Genomic DNA, 22,275 nt, shown 5'->3' with positions numbered 1-22,275 from the left:
TAGCATGATATTTTTCCGACTTTGACAGGTGTCTCTTAACGATGTGTTCGTAGTGAGTGTGAGTGTAAGGAGCTTGAGCATTGCAGTGAATGCCTTTCATCTTATTATGGGTAATGGTCATTACTTCTGGCAACACTCTTCCAATGTAACACAATCCCTCTGAGTTTGGGGCAAGCCACTTATACGCCTTCCTCCCACATATGAAATATGCATCATCGGGGAGAACATATGGGACAGAATATGACATTACCATATTGCAAACCTTCCAGGTGAAAAATCCTACCCCTAACTCTCTCATTTGTTCAGTACACGTATCAGGCTGTATGATATGCGCACAGTACCCTGGAGATACTTCTCCAACCCGCATGGTCCTACTTCCTAGAGTATACCTGTACTGAAAATACCTCCCACCGTCGGCTATTTGGCGTATAAGCTCAGGGTCTACAGGCATTCTATCGGCTCTGTGTGAAAATGCCATGGTTTGGTTATTCCATGTCACTTCCCAATTTCCCGGCTTTCGGGGATTGGAAATGTTGAAACATATTAAGGACCTATCCACATGATATTGGTGGAGCTTCAAACTAGGAGGCCTAGAAATATTAAATTTCTTGTCCACCGGTCTCCCACCCCTTAATTCAAGTACCTCATCTAGTGTTAAAGGATACGGTACTAATCCTTACTTGCTCTGACCTTGAGGTACTTGTGAGCACACCCAGCATTCCGTTTGGTTTAAAACCTTACCCACTAATGAGTGATAGTCACTCAATGGATGACGGTCCATGTTGATATTAAGGCTGGACTGACATCTCTGGATGCACCCGTCCTCAACTATGTTTTCACAATTCCTACAGATACAATTCTCCTCAGCTAACAATCCTTCACAATGTATCTTAGTGTCATGACTACCAGATCGTTTTCTGATACTCGCCTTTGCTCGATTGATGTGTTGCTCTTGGAATTCTACTAATCCGTCCTTGTCATCAGAACCCATTCCAGATCCTTTCTCGACCTCTCTGGTACTCTCACCGAAATAGACTGTTCTGGTTAACAACAGGGTCAACAGGAAAACCCAGAACGCAGTCTCTTGGGGTAAGTCCATCTTGCAGGAGGAGAAAGAAAGAGTGGTAATGGGAGGTAAAGAAAATAATAGAAGGGAAAGAAAACTTGTACGATAACCGCCTCTAGTCTTGTTGTTCTCCTTGCTCAGATGCCATCTCAACAGTGCTGCCTTTCAGTCTTCCCGGAACGGACACTCCAGTGATACGATATTATTTCCGAGTCAGCGACTTATCTGTAGGGAGCATAAATCATGCATTACCATGTGTTTAACTGTTGTGTGAAATACCATCCGTAGAACATGAGAAAACAAAAAGAGAAAGAATAATAAAAAGAAAAAAATTGTCAGATTTCCATTCACCATCAGGCTGTCACACCAACATGTCTATCGGTATCTCTGCACAGTCTTCCCCCACCAGTATTTCCACTCTCCACCCTCTGTGCATGGCCAGGCACAATGATGCTGGTGAGATATACTGGGGTTGGGCAGACCTCTGAAAAGACCGAGTAGATATGTGACGTTTGAGCTGTAGTTCTGTCTGTGAACGTCAGGGATGAAGAGGAAACATTTAAAGATAAATCACAGAGTTTACCTGGCCGCCCCTGTATCTACAAGATATGATCTACCAACTACATCAACTGTGACCTCAGGTTTACTACCTAGGCTAATAATCAACTTCACTGGCAGCAGACTACGAGTGTGGCCCAAATTTTTTCCTATATGATCCCTGATCCCAATTACGTGTGTTATAACTTTGCTCGTGTTCTTGTCTAGGGGGTCTGACTTTATGTGTGCTGTTACAGTTGCTGGCATAATGCCCTTCCCTTTTACACAGATAACAAACTCTTGGCTTCCTCCATGTGCCAGGGGCCTGGGGTTTTGGTCGAGTTGATGCCTCTTCCAGTGCTTGGATGCTCATCACCATCAACCGCTCTCCTTGTGCTTCCCTGGTTCTTTGGATATTACGGTCATGCTCGATAGCAAACTCTCTTAATGCAGCCACCGAGATACCTCTCCAGTTAGGTAGAGTGGTTTGTACCCTGGTTCTCAGCGTTTCTTTTAAACCGTCCATTAATACGGACACCGCTACCTCTCTATGATGCACATTATCCTTAATGTCTTCGATCCCAGTAAATCTAGCCATTTCCTGCAGTGCTCGATGGAAATAGCCAGAAGCTGTTTCACCTTCTTTTTGTCTAATGGAGAAGATTTTATTCCACTTGACAATAGTTGGGAAATATACTCCTAATTACAGATTGATTTGTCGTACATTCTCCTGAGTGTACTCCTCAGTGAGAGGTACTTCTGCGTCTAATTTACAATCAGTAATAAATTTTGCAGGGTCAATATTGGAAGGTAGACATACTCGTAGCACTGTTCGCCAATCTTTGTTTGTGGGTTCGGTGGCATTACCTAATTCTTTAATAAACCTCTGGCATCCAACTAGATCTTTTCTGGGATCGGGAAATTCAGACATAATTGTCCTCAATTCTGCCCGGGACCAGGGACAATGCATAGCAATGTCCTTGATGGGAGTGACTCCCTGAGCGTCAGTCCTCCCATTGGGGACTGCGATCACCCTGACAGGATTTAGTTCAATTACACCATCTTGTGTTGACTCTACAATGTGAGGTGCAATTGTCTGTGCATAATGTACAATACCGTACTTACCTGTGGACACGACCTCACCTGACCCTCCGCTAGGGGGCTTTACTACTGCTCTTACCGATTGGGCCGTGCCCACCTGGGTGTCCTGTATGGTGGCTGCTAGAGAAAGTGCCGACATCGTGCTGGGCTCACTTTCTTGCTTGTAATCCTGAGGGAAGTTTAAAATGGGGTGCAACTTGCACAGGTTAGAATTTATACATTTATCAGTTTTACTCTTATCGTCATTAATACATTTATTACGTTTACTCTTATTGTCATTAATACATTTATTACGTTTACTCTTATTGTCATTAATACATTTATTAAGTGCACTCTTATCATATATCAGTATGTCATTCTCTGTAGCCATTTTCTCTCCTGTAATGTACGGTGGTGGTGCGGTTGCTATCAATTTCCTGCTAGGGTTAGAACCAGCTGTGTAAGCTAGTTACCTCTGTATATCACTCTCTCGTTGCCATAAATGTAAACAGTTTGTGTGTCTGATCCTCTGTTTTTTGGGGATTTTATCAGACAGATCCTAAGCCTTAGATTATGCAATACCTCTGAGTCAAAACTACCTATCCCAGGAAATGGTGCTTTATCCCCCACAGTCATTCGTGTCCATTCATCACAAAAGGTCTCAGTGTGGGGACCATACTTCCCCCACATTACTCACCGAGCTGACCCCCTGGGTCTGAAATCTGCAGTCTGAACCCTGACTGCTGAACGTCCCTGTGTTGTGCACCTGCTTCCATTGTGGACCTTTTTAACACGGGAAAACTTCCTAAAATGCACCAAACACAGTAGTCTACGGTGGAAATCCTTAAAGCTCTTCCACTGAACTTCTTCCACTCCGAGTACAACGGATCCGCCTTCTTTAGCAGACACACGTAGCCAGTGCAGGCCCTACTTCTAGAGATTTTCCTGAGAGACCAGCGAAATTTCCCTAAACCTTTACTTTACACAAATCACGCTTACATGTGCTTCCTATAACGCATATGATGACGAGATTATGCACAAATATGCAAAACCTCGTATCACGTTGCGTCACATGTTGCCCATACAACCATGCGGTCCAATCGTACCGCCTATAGACACTTGCTATCTATAAGTGGTAGGATCACTGGAGTCTCCCTACTGTGCTCCAAAACACAAAAACTTTATCACACTCCGTTGCACGTATTCACCTAGACCGTGCTCACCACGTATTCACCTAGACCGTGATTCACCAAGTTTCACCAAACTTTACAAAGACCACCAAGACCACCAAGCGGGGTTCAATACACTCATACCTTTTTTCAGCCCACACTATCATTCTATAGTTTTCTGATCAGAAAAATCCTTTCCTGTTAACTGATAGCTTTCCCCAGAGGTAATACAGAAAAAAAAGGTTTTTAAACTAAATTTTGGACACTGATCAATTTGTGCTATTATCGCGTGGCTACCGTATCGCCTAACCTGAAACAATGCTATTGTGTGTTTTGTATTTAGTGGGCGTACCTGTACGCACGTTGCGTAAAATACGCCACTTGTGTAGGCCTTTGCGTTGCATATGCAGTCCCGCACGCTGTCTGGGACACGTGTACAAAGGCCGGATACGTCTGCAGTAATACAAATACCACACTTCTATAAATGTAAACGATATTTAACTATAATCGCTTACCAAACACCACACAGTATCTCCTGTATAAACCTTTATAACTAGGCCAGGCTGCGTGTGTGTTTTACACGTACTCCCTTAAATATTACTCTATATTTTTAACTAAATAGCAACAAATTTTTCAGCACGGGTCAAAATAGATCTAATAATCAATGCTAATGGCAACAAGCGAGTAGATATGCAGAATACACAAAATACAGGTCTAAATGAATCTAGTAATCAATAATTCCAATGGTATGATTCATATTGGATAGCTATATTGCAGAACATACATTGATATAAACACACACACATAATTATAATATTATATCTATGTACCATTCACTGGTCTCCTGAGACCCATTTACCCATTAAGTGCTTCTAATTTGCATATGAATGCTGTGTGCTTTTGACTGTCTGTGAAGGTGGTTTTTCACTGCTACGAAAAAGCAGTTACACAGGTTAATTTGCATTTCAATGGCTATTTTACAACAAGCAGAGTTAACTGAATCCTAGAGGTAAAGGAAAAAAAAACTTTGTTTATATCTGTATGTGGTTCTTACATCACGTATTCATCTTACTATTAACTTTTATTAAGCCCCATCTGAATCTATTTGTAATTGACTATGGCATGGGTTAAATAAATGCATTGGTAACTCATAAATGGTGATTTATTTTTGACCAAGGACGGCTGATTATTCGGGCAGTGAAAATCAGCCATTTAGAAAAAAATGACCTTCCCAAAATGTCCGCTGCTCCTCCCCCTTCCACATCCATATGGGTTACACAAAATGGTGGACAGGCCATGTGGTTAGTCCAAAATGGAGGACAAACCATGCTGCTTCCTTTGTCACAACGAAATCACACACCATGCAAGCCCCTGAAGTTATTTTACCTTGTTTTGCAACAATATGATCAGATATGCAGAGTACAGGTGTATGCTTGTATTGTGTGCGCATTTGGCGCAAAACAGAAATTTACAGATTTTAAAATAGCTTTGCGTTCTTACCTTCCGGATCCCACCAGCATCCCAACAAACCTTGCAGAGCAGACACCATCTTATCAGCAATGAAATAGGGTTTACCAGTGTATTCTACCGCCAAAAAACTTATGTAGGATACCTGTCCACCCTTTTGCTGATAGATAGAGTCTGCTTTAACCTGCTAGGCTGTGGGTATGAGAAAATCCTGGACGAGCCCCCAATTGATAATGTTAAATATTATCTTAAAACATAAAGCTATACACTGTTACCGTGGAGCCGCTATGGCCGCTAGACTTATTACACACACTACGGACTAAGTACGCTATTTGCGTACTGAGTACCATATGGATACGCACTTAGCGTATCAGACGCTGTGCTGTGGGCGCGACGCACACGCGGCACGTACGCACACGGATTGAAATACTGTAAACCTTATTAATGAAACAATGTAATGATATGCTTATACTTTAAACCTTAAATAGCACTGGCGATACAAAGTATCCGCAGTGCATACACCTTAACAATGCAGGTTAATCTAAAACAGGTTAAACAAGTTAATCTACTTTAAAAGCCCAGGCAGGAAAATGAAAACACAACACTGTTTGTGGTAAACCACTGGACTCTAACACCACAGTGGATTATTCAGAGAAAAGGGGTAAACAGGTACAAGTTATACTCTACAGGCTAACAAGGAAATCTAAACAGAATAACAGAGAATAATGGCTACAGAGAATATACATACGTGGGGAATCATTCGCAAGCGCAACCTGGATCCAGTTCTCAGCTATCAGGGAGAAAGCCTTCAGAGTCTTGTGTGACCAAGCCTGCTGCAAGCTCTATTTATTCACTTCATCCAAAACAATACAATGGTTACTGTAATCTCATTGTTCATTGGACACAGGGATATGTCTCTACATTACAGCAAAGGTCATAGGTGGATTTGAATAGGTAGGCGATGTCCTTCCCCAACTGCTCTGGTGGGAGGTATCCTTTGGATTCCAGCCGCATGTGTAATTTACAGCCAATACAGTTAATGTTCATAATCTACTTCTGTACATAACTATACGCAGGAGCAAGCGATCCTTTCCTAACTAACACCGGATTGTTACCCTTAAAATACCCTACAGCTGGATACTAGACACCACCTTTCATCCTTTATCTGACCCTTCCTATCATGCAAAGAGGTATCCCTCTGTCCAGGAACTGTTTAAACTAATCATACTAGCTGACATGGTCTAGGGGAACAATATCTACAAAATGCACTATTTGGGTTAAATATGCTACGTTCGAGTCGCACGCTACACGCTCACAAACTCCGCCGTAAATACACATATCATGCGCACGAGTCGCTAGAGCGTCTCTTACGCAACTTGCGGGTATGTGTATGCACGGGGGACCAGGTGCACGAGCAGCGTGCATGTGCATGAGGGGTTAGTACAAAGGATATGTATCATGATATTTTTCGACTTTGACAACCCCAATAGCATTGCACTTGATGAATTGTTCAATTGTCCTTTCTTCACTATATCGATTTGATACTTTGTATGTTTTTCTCATATGTTGACACGCTTTGCAGGACCCACAGGGAAAAGATCCTCTGATTGTCTGTTTTTTCTTTGGATTAGCAGTGATGTGACTGCGGGTTAGTTTATCCCTAAGATTCTTCGAGCGTCTCCAGCTTAAGGACACCTTTTCACCCAATTCATCAGCTAGATCTTTATCAAGGAGAAGAACTGGCCAGTGTCTTTGGATGGGTTACTGTATTTCTCTCCATTCCCTGCAGAAGGTGCCGATAAATCTCACTGTATTCATATCTTCTTTATCCCTTCTTGCTGATTGTTGACTGTTATTCTGTGAGAAAATTAAGATTTCTCTTGGAGTTCGGGAGGTGTGCCATTTTGCTTTTTTTATAGAGCGGTGGCTTTATCCTCGTTCCCTTAATCTTGTAGTCAGTTCTATGATTTTCTGTTGGAAGGTTGTGGGATCTGAACAATTTCTTTTGAGCCGTAAGAATTCTCTATGGGGATATTCTCAACTGTGGGGGGAAAGTGTGAGATAGTCTGGTGAAGGAGACTATTAGTCTCTGTTTCTTTGCGATACAATTCTGATTTATGTGGCAGCATTTGATTGGACAGAGTGAGCAAGTGGAGCCTTGTGGGAAGAAGAAGGCAGTGTTGCTGGTTGTTGGAGAGCAGTCTTTGATGGAGCTGGTTGTGCGGCGAGAAGCGGAGCAGGAGAGCTGAGTTGGCGCAGACCTGATGGTCATGCAAGGTGGTATTGAGCAATGCTGCAGAGTTGAGGCAGTGTGGTGCTTCCATGAGTGTGAAGGACTGGGAGAGAAGACATGAGACACCACAGCTGGAGACCAGACACCACCAGGGCCTATGCAGAGGCGCGGACACTGAAACCGCTGAGAAAAACTCCAGGAGAGTGTGAACTAACATGTGATGTTCGGAGGGAGTAACAAAGACTGTTTATTGTTGCGGACTGCAGGAGGCTGAGTGCTAATCCCTATTGTCCATTGTCACATACACTACTCTCAACAACATGAAGAGAAAGGGTGCAACCAGACCTTTAACTAAAAATCACAGGGTGACCCCTGTTTAAATACAGTGTAATCAGTACAGAGACACCACTTGTGGGAAGAGCTTCGTAGAGACATTGAGTGATTAGTGAAAAACTGAGTTATTTGTTTCCAAAAGATACAGTAAGCACTACAGAGACAGTTGCTTGATAGAAATTCTAAGACACCTTCGTTAGCTACATCCCCATGCCATATTGGAGTACAGTGACATTTATTAACTGAAACCCAGGATCTCCATCACTTTTGCAACAAGTTCAGTTAAACCACAGCCCCATTGCAACACTCTGGCACTGTAGGATTTCCATCCCTTGTGCAACAAGTTCAATTAAACCACAGTCCCCCCATTGCAATACTTGGCACTGTAGGATCTGTAGGCACCAATGTACATTGCCAGTGAAGATTGGGACCTTTGTGAGTATCAGGGATATTTAGAAAAGTAGCAATTGATATTGAAAATCATATTCTAACATAGTAACATAGTAATTGAGGTTGAATAGAGGCAAATTGCCCATCGTGTTTAACCCGTATTAAGTTGTGATGATTCAACAGACTTGCTGAATAATGTTTTATGACTAGTTAGCTACTATAACTCATATTACCCCCAGATTAGCCATGTAGATATTTTAAATATTATAACCTTGTATATAATTTTTATTCAGAAATGTATCTATTAGAGATGAGCGCCTGAAATTTTTCGGGTTTTGTGTTTTGGTTTTGGGTTCGGTTCCGCGGCCGTGTTTTGGGTTCGAACGCGTTTTGGCAAAACCTCACCGAATTATTTTTGTCGGATTCGGGTGTGTTTTGGATTCGGGTGTTTTTTTCCAAAAACACTAAAAAACAGCTTAAATCATAGAATTTGGGGGTCATTTTGATCCCAAAGTATTATTAACCTCAAAAACCATAATTTACACTCATTTTCAGTCTATTCTGAATACCTCACACCTCACAATATTATTTTTAGTCCTAAAATTTGCACCGAGGTCGCTGTGTGAGTAAGATAAGCGACCCTAGTGGCTGACACAAACACCGGGCCCATCTAGGAGTGGCACTGCAGTGTCACGCAGGATGTCCCTTCCAAAAAACCCTCCCCAAACAGCACATGACGCAAAGAAAAAAAGAGGCGCAATGAGGTAGCTGTGTGAGTAAGATTAGCGACCCTAGTGGCCGACACAAACACCGGGCCCATCTAGGAGTGGCACTGCAGTGTCACGCAGGATGGCCCTTCCAAAAAACCCTCCCCAAACAGCACATGACGCAAAGAAAAAAAGAGGCGCAATGAGGTAGCTGTGTGAGTAAGATTAGCGACCCTAGTGGCCGACACAAACACCGGGCCCATCTAGGAGTGGCACTGCAGTGTCACGCAGGATGTCCCTTCCAAAAAACCCTCCCCAATCAGCACATGATGCAAAGAAAAAGAAAAGAAAAAAGAGGTGCAAGATGGAATTATCCTTGGGCCCTCCCACCCACCCTTATGTTGTATAAACAAAACAGGACATGCACACTTTAACCAACCCATCATTTCAGTGACAGGGTCTGCCACACGACTGTGACTGATATGACGGGTTGGTTTGGACCCCCCCCAAAAAAGAAGCAATTAATCTCTCCTTGCACAAACTGGCTCTACAGAGGCAAGATGTCCACCTCATCTTCACCCTCCGATATATCACCGTGTACATCACCCTCCTCACAGATTATCAATTCGTCCCCACTGGAATCCACCATCTCAGCTCCCTGTGTACTTTGTGGAGGCAATTGCTGCTGGTCAATGTCTCCGCGGAGGAATTGATTATAATTCATTTTAATGAACATCATCTTCTCCACATTTTCTGGATGTAACCTCGTACGCCGATTGCTGACAAGGTGAGCGGCGGCACTAAACACTCTTTCGGAGTACACACTTGTGGGAGGGCAACTTAGGTAGAATAAAGCCAGTTTGTGCAAGGGCCTCCAAATTGCCTCTTTTTCCTGCCAGTATAAGTACGGACTGTGTGACGTGCCTACTTGGATGCGGTCACTCATATAATCCTCCACCATTCTATCAATGTTGAGAGAATCATATGCAGTGACAGTAGACGACATGTCCGTAATCGTTGTCAGGTCCTTCAGTCCGGACCAGATGTCAGCATCAGCAGTCGCTCCAGACTGCCCTGCATCACCGCCAGCGGGTGGGCTCGGAATTCTGAGCCTTTTCCTCGCACCCCCAGTTGCAGGAGAATGTGAAGGAGGAGATGTTGACAGGTCGCGTTCCGCTTGACTTGACAATTTTGTCACCAGCAGGTCTTTCAACCCCAGCAGACCTGTGTCTGCCGGAAAGAGAGATCCAAGGTAGGCTTTAAATCTAGGATCGAGCACGGTGGCCAAAATGTAGTGCTCTGATTTCAACAGATTGACCACCCGTGAATCCTTGTTAAGCGAATTAAGGGCTGCATCCACAAGTCCCACATGCCTAGCGGAATCGCTCCGTGTTAGCTCCTCCTTAAATGCCTCCAGCTTCTTCTGCAAAAGCCTGATGAGGGGAATGACCTGACTCAGGCTGGCAGTGTCTGAACTGACTTCACGTGTGGCAAGTTCAAAGGGCATCAGAACCTTGCACAACGTTGAAATCATTCTCCACTGCACTTGAGACAGGTGCATTCCACCTACTATATCGTGCTCAATTGTATAGGCTTGAATGGCCTTTTGCTGCTCCTCCAACCTCTGAAGCATATAGAGGGTTGAATTCCACCTCGTTACCACTTCTTGCTTCAGATGATGGCAGGGCAGGTTCAGTAGTTTTTGGTGGTGCTCCAGTTTTCTGTACGTGGTGCCTGTACGCCGAAAGTGTCTCGCAATTCTTCTGGCCACCGACAGCATCTCTTGCACGCCCCTGTCGTTTTTAAAAAAATTCTGCACCACCAAATTCAAGGTATGTGCAAAACATGGGACGTGCTGGAATTTGCCCAGATTTAATGCACACACAATATTGCTGGCGTTGTCCGATGCCACAAATCCACAGGAGAGTCCAATTGGGGTAAGCCATTCCGCGATGATCTTCCTCAGTTGCCGTAAGAGGTTTTCAGCTGTGTGCGTATTCTGGAAAGCGGTGATACAAAGCGTAGCCTGCCTAGGAAAGAGTTGGCGTTTGCGAGATGCTGCTACTGGTGCCGCCGCTGCTGTTCTTGCGGCGGGAGTCCATACATCTACCCAGTGGGCTGTCACAGTCATATAGTCCTGACCCTGCCCTGCTCCACTTGTCCACATGTCCGTGGTTAAGTGGACATTGGGTACAGCTGCATTTTTTAGGACACTGGTGACTCTTTTTCTGAGGTCTGTGTACATTTTCGGTATCGCCTGCCTAGAGAAATGGAACCTAGATGGTATTTGGTACCGGGGACACAGTACCTCCAACAAGTCTCTAGTTGGCTCTGCAGTAATGATGGATACCGGAACCACGTTTCTCACCACCCAGGATGCCAAGGCCTCAGTTATCCGCTTTGCAGTAGGATGACTGCTGTGATATTTCATCTTCCTCGCAAAGGACTGTTGAACAGTCAATTGCTTACTGGAAGTAGTACAAGTGGGCTTACGACTTCCCCTCTGGGATGACCATCGACTCCCAGCGGCAACAACAGCAGCGCCAGCAGCAGTAGGCGTTACACGCAAGGATGCATCGGAGGAATCCCAGGCAGGAGAGGACTCGTCAGACTTGCCAGTGACATGGCCTGCAGGACTATTGGCATTCCTGGGGAAGGAGGAAATTGACACTGAGGGAGTTGGTGGGGTGGTTTGCGTGAGCTTGGTTACAAGAGGAAGGGATTTACTGGTCAGTGGACTGCTTCCGCTGTCACCCAAAGTTTTTGAACTTGTCACTGACTTATTATGAATGCGCTGCAGGTGACATATAAGGGAGGATGTTCCGAGGTGGTTAACGTCCTTACCCCTACTTATTACAGCTTGACAAAGGGAACACACGGCTTGACACCTGTTGTCCGCATTTCTGGTGAAATACCTCCACACCGAAGAGCTGATTTTTTTGGTTTTTTCACCTGGCATGTCAACGGCCATATTCCTCCCACGGACAACAGGTGTCTCCCCGGGTGCCTGACTTAAACAAACCACCTCACCATCAGAATCCTCCTGGTCAATTTCCTCCCCAGCGCCAGCAACACCCATATCCTCCTCATCCTGGTGTACTTCAACACTGACATCTTCAATCTGACTATCAGGAACTGGACTGCGGGTGCTCCTTCCAGCACTTGCAGGGGGCGTGCAAATGGTGGAAGGCGCATGCTCTTCACGTCCAGTGTTGGGAAGGTCAGGCATCGCAACCGACACAATTGGACTCTCCTTGTGGATTTGGGATTTCGAAGAATGCACAGTTCTTTGCTGTGCTGCTTTTGCCAGCTTGAGTCTTTTCATTTTTCTAGCGAGAGGCTGAGTGCTTCCATCCTCATGTGAAGCTGAACCACTAGCCATGAACATAGGCCAGGGCCTCAGCCGTTCCTTGCCACTCCGTGTGGTAAATGGCATATTGGCAAGTTTACGCTTCTCCTCCGACAATTTTATTTTAGGTTTTGGAGTCCTTTTTTTACTGATATTTGGTGTTTTGGTTTTGACATGCTCTGTACTATGCCATTGGGCATCGGCCTTGGCAGACGACGTTGCTGGCATTTCATCGTCTCGGCCATGACTAGTGGCAGCAGCTTCAGCACGAGGTGGAAGTGGATCTTGATCTTTCCCTAATTTTGGAACCTCAACATTTTTGTTCTCCATATTTTAATAGGCACAACTAAAAGGCACCTCAGGTAAACAATGGAGATGGATGGATTGGATACTAGTATACAATTATGGACGGGCTGCGGAGTGCCGACACAGAGGTAGCCACAGCCGTGAACTACCGCACTGTACTGTGTCTGCTGCTAATATATAGACTGGTTGATAAAGAGATAGTATACTCGTAACTAGTATGTATGTATAAAGAAAGAAAAAAAAACCACCGTTAGGTGGTATATACAATTATGGACGGGCTGCCGAGTGCCGACACAGAGGTAGCCACAGCCGTGAACTACCGCACTGTACTGTGTCTGCTGCTAATATATAGACTGGTTGATAAAGAGATAGTATACTCGTAACTAGTATGTATGTATAAAGAAAGAAAAAAAAACCACCGTTAGGTCACTGGTATATACAATTATGGACGGGCTGCCGAGTGCCGACACAGAGGTAGCCACAGCCGTGAACTACCGCACTGTACTGTGTCTGCTGCTAATATATAGACTGGTTGATAAAGAGATAGTATACTCGTAACTAGTATGTATGTATAAAGAAAGAAAAAAAAACCACGGTTAGGTCACTGGTATATACAATTATGGACGGGCTGCCGAGTGCCGACACAGAGGTAGCCACAGCCGTGAACTACCGCACTGTACTGTGTCTGCTGCTAATATATAGACTGGTTGATAAAGAGATAGTATACTCGTAACTAGTATGTATGTATAAAGAAAGAAAAAAAAAAAAACCACGGTTAGGTCACTGGTATATACAATTATGGACGGGCTGCCGAGTGCCGACACAGAGGTAGCCACAGCCGTGAACTACCGCACTGTACTGTGTCTGCTGCTAATATATAGACTGGTTGATAAAGAGATAGTATACTCGTAACTAGTATGTATGTATAAAGAAAGAAAAAAAAAACACGGTTAGGTCACTGGTATATACAATTATGGACGGGCTGCGGAGTGCCGACACAGAGGTAGCCACAGCCGTGAACTACCGCACTGTACTGTGTCTGCTGCTAATATATAGACTGGTTGATAAAGAGATAGTATACTCGTAACTAGTATGTATGTATAAAGAAAGAAAAAAAAACCACGGTTAGGTGGTATATACAATTATGGACGGGCTGCCGAGTGCCGACACAGAGGTAGCCACAGCCGTGAACTACCGCACTGTACTGTGTCTGCTGCTAATATATAGACTGGTTGATAAAGAGATAGTATACTCGTAACTAGTATGTATGTATAAAGAAAGAAAAAAAAACCACGGTTAGGTCACTGGTATATACAATTATGGACGGGCTGCCGAGTGCCGACACAGAGGTAGCCACAGCCGTGAACTACCGCACTGTACTGTGTCTGCTGCTAATATAGACTGGTTGATAAAGAGATAGTATACTACTAATATTATATACTGGTGGTCAGGTCACTGGTCACTAGTCACACTGGCAGTGGCACTCCTGCAGCAAAAGTGTGCACTGTTTAATTTTAATATAATATTATGTACTCCTGGCTCCTGCTATAACCTATAACTGGCACTGCAGTAGTGCTCCCCAGTCTCCCCCACAATTATAAGCTGTGTGAGCTGAGCAGTCAGACAGATATATAATATATATAGATGATGCAGCACACTGGCCTGAGCCTGAGCAGTGCACACAGATATGGTATGTATGTGACTGAGTCACTGTGTGCTGTGTATCGCTTTTTTCAGGCAGAGAACGGATTATAAATAAAAGTGGTGGTCACTGGTCACTATCAGCAAAACTCTGCACTGTACACTACTGAGTACTCCTAATGCTCCCCAAAATTAGTAAATCAAGTGTCTAAACGGAGAGGACGCCAGCGACGTCCTCTCCCTATCAATCTCAATGCACGTGTGAAAATGGCGGCGACGCGCGGCTCCTTATATAGAATCCGAGTCTCGCGATAGAATCCGAGCCTCGCGAGAATCCGACAGCGTCATGATGACGTTCGGGCGCGCTCGGGTTAACCGAGCAAGGCGGGAAGATCCGAGTCGCTCGGACTCGTGAAAAAAAACATGAAGTTCTGGCGGGTTCGGATTCAGAGAAACCGAACCCGCTCATCTCTAGTATCTATTCCTTTTTTAAATCCATTTACAGAGTCCACCATTACCACCTTCCCTGGCAGGGAATTCCACATCCTGATTGCCCTAACAGCGAAGAACCCTTTCCTCCATTGCGTTCAGAACTTTCTCTCCTCCAGCCGCAACGAGTGCCCACGTGTCCTAAACTGTGTTCTTTTAATAAATAATTCCTCTGACAACTCTTTGTGATGTCCCTTTACATATTTGAAGATATCAATAATATCTCCTCTTAGGCGCCTCTTTTCTAGTGTATACATACAGTATTCAACCTAGTAAGCCTTTCCTCATAATCCAGTTCCTCTAGGCCTTTAATCAATTTAGTAGCTCGCCTTTGAACCCTTTCGAGTTCACCGATATCTTTTTTAAACAGTGGTGCCCAAAACTGAACACAATATTCCAGGTGCGGACGTACCAATGCTTTATACAGCGGCAGGATTACATCCGAGTCCCTTGTCTCAATTCCCCGTTTTATTCACGCTAGCACCTTACTTGCCTTCTTTACTGCGCTTTGACATTGTGCATGGTTGTTAAGCTTATTATCAATGAGTACCCCCAAATCTTTTTCCAATTCTTTTTCCCCTAGTTCCCCATTTAATATGTAGGCTGCGAGTTTGTTTTTAGTCCTGAAATGCACAACCTTGCATTTATCTGTATTGAACCTCATTTTCAATTTAGACGCCCAGAATTCAAGTTTAGATAGATCATTCTGCAAGGACTCCACATCCAATTCCGAGTTAATTACCTTACACAGTTTAGTATAATTTTCAAAGATTAACACTGTGCTTTCCAGGCCTATTTCTAGGTCATTGATAAATATGTTGAACAGTAGTGGCCCGAGTACAGACCCTTGTGGTATTCCGTTGACTACTGGGGACCAGGTTGAGGACTTCCCGTTGACCACTACTTGCTGTACCCTGCTATCCAACCAGTTACAAATCCATGTGCAAATAGTTCTTCCTAGGCCAAGCTCCTTTAATTTGATGATCAGTCTCCTGTGAGGCACTGTATCGAAGGCTTTTGCAAAATCTAGGTAGACCACATCCACTGCTTTTCCCTGATCAAGATTATTGCTCACTTCCTTGTAGAAGCTAATTAAGTTAGTTTGACATGACCTGTCCCTCACAAACCCATGCTGGTTCTTGCTAATAATCCTAGCGGTCTGTAGATACTCTTGAATGCTGTCCCTTAGAATTCCTTCCAATATTTTCCCCACTATAGACTTCAAACTAACCGGTCTGTAGTTACCTGGAAAATTTTTGGATCCCCTTTTCAATAATGGCACTACCTCAGCTGTACTCCTGGCCTTCAGTACCATGCCTGATGTAATTGAACTATTGAAAATCAAGTATAGGGGTCGTGCTCCATAAGAACCCTCGGGTGAAGTCCATCAGGACCAGGTGGTTTATTAATCTTAATTTTGCTTAGTCTCTCCCGGTCTACTTCTTCACTTAAACAAGTATCTAACCATGAATCATTACTGTCACAATTGTTATGCTCTACTCCCACCATCAGTTCTTCTCTGGTGAATACTGATGAAAAATATTGTTCAGTATTTCTGCTTTTATTTCATCATCATTTATCAATTCACCAAATCCATCTTTTAATGGACCTTTAGTTTTTTAACCTTTTACCTTTTATGTATTTAAAAAACTTTTTAGGATTGGTTTTACTCTCTATAGCGATTTGCTTTTCATTTTCCATTTTAGCTGCTCTTATTGCTTTTGTGCATTTTTTATTACATTCCTTGTAATACTTGAAAGACTCCTCCTTTCCATTAGATTTAAATGCTTTGAAAGCCCACTTTTTTTTTTTATCCATTTCTGCCTTAACCTTCTTGTTAAACCACATCGGTTTGAGTTTAATACTCCTGCGTTTACTGTCCATGGGAATAAATTTATCAATATTACTATCCAGCAACCCTTTTAAAACATCCCGCATTTCCGAAGTGTTCTTGTTATTAAACAGAACCTCCCTCTCAATGTCGTTAAGTGCACGTCTCAGCATACTGAAATTAGCCTTCCTAAAGTTAAAAGTTTTGGTAGAACCCCTGTAGCTATGTTTCCTAAAACTAGAGATGAGCGGGTTCGGATGTATTGCCAGAATTAACACCAGTTCGGTTTTATCCGGATGTTTCTTATTGGCTATCCAAAACACGTGACGTCCGTGAGCCACTAAGATGCCGTTTTGAGAACCGAGTAAATCCGAGTAAAACCGAGTAAAACCGAACCCGCCCATCTCTACCTAAAACTGATGTCGAATGTGATCATATAGTGATCACTATTACCCAAAGTCTCCCCAACTTTAGTGTTTGATATAATATCCACATTATTAGTAATTACTAGATCCAGGGTAGTTTTACCCCTAGTTGGGTCCTCGACTAATTGAGACAAGTAGTGATCCTTTAACATATTTAAGAACCTGTTGTCCCTGGCTTTAGCACATGAATTGTTACTCCAGTTTATATCCGGATAATTAAAATCCCCAATCACAAGGATGTCCCCCAATCCCGCAGCCGTTTTGATTTGCTGCAAGAGTTGTTCTTCCTCATGTATGCTAATATCCAGCTGTTTATAGCACGTGCCTATGACTAGTTTTTTTTTCATCAATACCCCCACTTGAAATTTCAACCCATAGTGACTCCACATTATCGCCAGTCTCCTCATACATAACCTCCTTTAAGTATGGTTTAAGTGATGGTTTAACATAAAGACATACACCTCCTCCTCTTTTGCTTGCCCTGTCCCTCCTGAAAAGAGAATACCCCTCCAAGTTTGCAACCCAGTCGTGAGAGTCCTCCCACCATGTTTCTGTAATACCTATAATGTCATACTCAGCCTTTGATGCTAACAATTCCAATTCCCCCATTTTACCTGCTAGACTTCTTGCATTTGCAAGCATACATTTTAGTTTAGCGATTCCTTTATTCGTTTGTTTTTTTAAAGATATCCTACCCTGGTTTACTAGTGCATCCGTAGAGTTACTGATACAGACTGTCCTTCTTGCTCCCTCTCCAACCCCACCATACTTAGTATTGCCCACCTTACTTTTCTCTTTGATCAACCCAATGTACCCATCTAAATTTACCACCCTGACATAAGTATTTTCCCCTATGTCCCGAACATCATTTTCTATATGCTATAATGATTACACATAATTGTTATTAGTTAATGCTTTGGCAATACCTTTCTTAATACCCTTATTAGAACCCATGTAAATACCCTTACCAGCTGCCCTTTCCCTCCCCCACTCTCCACCCCCATTTATCTCACTACCATCCCTACTATTCTCACTGCTTGACCCATAGTTTCTAGCTAAACCCTTCCCCCAGGCTCCCAGTTTAAAAGCTCCTCCATATAGATTGGTAAATGCTCAATTAGCTTAGTGATATCATTCAGGTGCTCGAAAGGAAGGGGTATTTCTGAGCAAGAAAAAAAGCAATTGTTTCCCCAGCACACTGAATGGATAACAGTAACCAGATATAAATCCCACATGATAATAGAATTCAGAGATCTTCGTTACACATATTTGCGCAAATGTGTGGTTAAGCCCCAAAGCCGCATCAAGGCCTCTCTGTATATTTGGGGTCCCTAGCGCTATATCTAGGTGCAGGGTGTGGCACCCCAAAACACCAGAATGAGCCAGAAAGCACAGCGTGACATACCAGTGTAAAAAACTATAGTGTTAATAAATTAGTATTTAGGAAGCCGAAGCTATAGAGGGGGTGATACAAACATGAAATGTAATTAAAATAGAGAAATAGTGTTAGAAAATTAATAAGTGAAAAGTGTTAATAGAATGTAAAGGTATGCCACACTAAAGCCACACCCTGCACCTAGATATAGCGCTAGGGACCCCAAATATACAGAGAGGCCTTGATGCGGCTTTGGGGCTTAACCACACATTTGCGCAAATATGTGTAACGAAGATCTCTGAATTCTATTATCATGTGGTATTTATATCTGGTTACTGTTATCCATTCAGTGTGCTGGGGAAACAATTGCTTTTTTTCTTGCTCAGAAATACCCCTTCCTTTCGAGCACCTGAATGATATCACTAAGCTAATTGAGCATTTACCAATCTATATGTATGTTGTGAGAGGCAGAGAGGTTTCTGCATTAGGAGGAGGTGCAGGCCCTGACATGCCACATGGAGCATTATGGGGTTGCTCCAAGGTAAGTAGCTCTTAGCTTAGACATATTTTAGTAAGGAGCCATTATCATGTGACTCCTTGCTGGTTAATATTAGACCCAGATTGGGGTAATGGAGGTGTGAGGTGTGGTACCTCTGGACTGGCTGAGCTGGATGGCTTTAGTGTGGCATACCTTTACATTCTATTAACACTTTTCACTTATTAATTTTCTAACACTATTTCTCTATTTTAATTACATTTCATGTTTGTATCACCCCCTCTATAGCTTCGGCTTCCTAAATACTAATTTATTAACACTATAGTTTTTTACACTGGTATGTCACGCTGTGCTTTCTGGCTCATTCTGGTGTTTTGGGGTGCCACACCCTGCACCTAGATATAGCGCTAGGGACCCCAAATATACAGAGAGGCCTTGATGCGGCTTTGGGGCTTAACCACACATTTGCGCAAATATGTGTAACGAAGATCTCTGAATTCTATTATCATGTGGGATTTATATCTGGTTACTGTTATCCATTCAGTGTGCTGGGGAAACAATTGCTTTTTTTCTTGCTCAGAAATACCCCTTCCTTTCGAGCACCTGAATGATATCACTAAGCTAATTGAGCATTTACCAATCTATATGTATGTTGTGAGAGGCAGAGAGGTTTCTGCATTAGGAGGAGGTGCAGGCCCTGACATGCCACATGGAGCATTATGGGGTTGCTCCAAGGTAAGTAGCTCTTAGCTTAGACATATTTTAGTAAGGAGCCATTATCATGTGACTCCTTGCTGGTTAATATTAGACCCAGATTGGGGTAATGGAGGTGTGAGGTGTGGTGCCTCTGGACTGGCTGAGCTGGATGGCTTTAGTGTGGCATACCTTTACATTCTATTAACACTTTTCACTTATTAATTTTCTAACACTATTTCTCTATTTTAATTACATTTCATGTTTGTATCACCCCCTCTATAGCTTCGGCTTCCTAAATACTAATTTATTAACACTATAGTTTTTTACACTGGTATGTCACGCTGTGCTTTCTGGCTCATTCTGGTGTTTTGGGGTGCCACACCCTGCACCTAGATATAGCGCTAGGGACCCCAAATATACAGAGAGGCCTTGATGCGGCTTTGGGGCTTAACCACACATTTGCGCAAATATGTGTAACGAAGATCTCTGAATTCTATTATCATGTGGGATTTATATCTGGTTACTGTTATCCATTCAGTGTGCTGGGGAAACAATTGCTTTTTTTCTTGCTCAGAAATACCCCTTCCTTTCGAGCACCTGAATGATATCACTAAGCTAATTGAGCATTTACCAATCTATATGTATGTTGTGAGAGGCAGAGAGGTTTCTGCATTAGGAGGAGGTGCAGGCCCTGACATGCCACATGGAGCATTATGGGGTTGCTCCAAGGTAAGTAGCTCTTAGCTTAGACATATTTTAGTAAGGAGCCATTATCATGTGACTCCTTGCTGGTTAATATTAGACCCAGATTGGGGTAATGGAGGTGTGAGGTGTGGTGCCTCTGGACTGGCTGAGCTGGATGGCTTTAGTGTGGCATACCTTTACATTCTATTAACACTTTTCACTTATTAATTTTCTAACACTATTTCTCTATTTTAATTACATTTCATGTTTGTATCACCCCCTCTATAGCTTCGGCTTCCTAAATACTAATTTATTAACACTATAGTTTTTTACACTGGTATGTCACGCTGTGCTTTCTGGCTCATTCTGGTGTTTTGGGGTGCCACACCCTGCACCTAGATATAGCGCTAGGGACCCCAAATATACAGAGAGGCCTTGATGCGGCTTTGCGGCTTAACCACACATTTGCGCAAATATGTGTAACGAAGATCTCTGAATTCTATTATCATGTGGGATTTATATCTGGTTACTGTTATCCATTCAGTGTGCTGGGGAAACAATTGCTTTTTTTCTTGCTCAGAAATACCCCTTCCTTTCGAGCACCTGAATGATATCACTAAGCTAATTGAGCATTTACCAATCTATATGTATGTTGTGAGAGGCAGAGAGGTTTCTGCATTAGGAGGAGGTGCAGGCCCTGACATGCCACATGGAGCATTATGGGGTTGCTCCAAGGTAAGTAGCTCTTAGCTTAGACATATTTTAGTAAGGAGCCATTATCATGTGACTCCTTGCTGGTTAATATTAGACCCAGATTGGGGTAATGGAGGTGTGAGGTGTGGTGCCTCTGGACTGGCTGAGCTGGATGGCTTTAGTGTGGCATACCTTTACATTCTATTAACACTTTTCACTTATTAATTTTCTAACACTATTTCTCTATTTTAATTACATTTCATGTTTGTATCACCCCCTCTATAGCTTCGGCTTCCTAAATACTAATTTATTAACACTATAGTTTTTTACACTGGTATGTCACGCTGTGCTTTCTGGCTCATTCTGGTGTTTTGGGGTGCCACACCCTGCACCTAGATATAGCGCTAGGGACCCCAAATATACAGAGAGGCCTTGATGCGGCTTTGGGGCTTAACCACACATTTGCGCAAATATGTGTAACGAAGATCTCTGAATTCTATTATCATGTGGGATTTATATCTGGTTACTGTTATCCATTCAGTGTGCTGGGGAAACAATTGCTTTTTTTCTTGCTCAGAAATACCCCTTCCTTTCGAGCACCTGAATGATATCACTAAGCTAATTGAGCATTTACCAATCTATATGTATGTTGTGAGAGGCAGAGAGGTTTCTGCATTAGGAGGAGGTGCAGGCCCTGACATGCCACATGGAGCATTATGGGGTTGCTCCAAGGTAAGTAGCTCTTAGCTTAGACATATTTTAGTAAGGAGCCATTATCATGTGACTCCTTGCTGGTTAATATTAGACCCAGATTGGGGTAATGGAGGTGTGAGGTGTGGTGCCTCTGGACTGGCTGAGCTGGATGGCTTTAGTGTGGCATACCTTTACATTCTATTAACACTTTTCACTTATTAATTTTCTAACACTATTTCTCTATTTTAATTACATTTCATGTTTGTATCACCCCCTCTATAGCTTCGGCTTCCTAAATACTAATTTATTAACACTATAGTTTTTTACACTGGTATGTCACGCTGTGCTTTCTGGCTCATTCTGGTGTTTTGGGGTGCCACACCCTGCACCTAGATATAGCGCTAGGGACCCCAAATATACAGAGAGGCCTTGATGCGGCTTTGGGGCTTAACCACACATTTGCGCAAATATGTGTAACGAAGATCTCTGAATTCTATTATCATGTGGGATTTATATCTGGTTACTGTTATCCATTCAGTGTGCTGGGGAAACAATTGCTTTTTTTCTTGCTCAGAAATACCCCTTCCTTTCGAGCACCTGAATGATATCACTAAG

Source organism: Pseudophryne corroboree, chromosome 4, assembly GCF_028390025.1.
Source record: "Pseudophryne corroboree isolate aPseCor3 chromosome 4, aPseCor3.hap2, whole genome shotgun sequence".
Lineage (NCBI taxonomy): Eukaryota > Metazoa > Chordata > Amphibia > Anura > Myobatrachidae > Pseudophryne > Pseudophryne corroboree.
This window is presented reverse-complemented; position numbering follows the sequence as displayed.